The following is a 266-nucleotide window of genomic DNA, read 5'->3' on the forward strand; positions in this document are numbered from 1 at the left end:
GCGCGCAGCCTGGCATCCCAACCGACCTTCCTACCCAAACCGCAAGCGAGAGGGAACCCACACGAGCCGTGACCTCTGAAATCAGGGAACAAAACTGCAAATGTTTGAGAAATGGATTTCGTCTCTTCAACTTTAGCTTCTTGGCGAGTAAACATCACGGCTGCTTGTTGCAATTGCCAGCCGAGCCACTCAATTTTTTTTTCTTTTTATGCACATCACGATGCATGACCAGGAAGTCTCTGCTTGGTTTAGGTCACGCCGTAAAT

Source organism: Penaeus monodon, chromosome 28 (assembly GCF_015228065.2).
Source record: "Penaeus monodon isolate SGIC_2016 chromosome 28, NSTDA_Pmon_1, whole genome shotgun sequence".
NCBI classification, from domain to species: Eukaryota; Metazoa; Arthropoda; class Malacostraca; order Decapoda; family Penaeidae; genus Penaeus; species Penaeus monodon.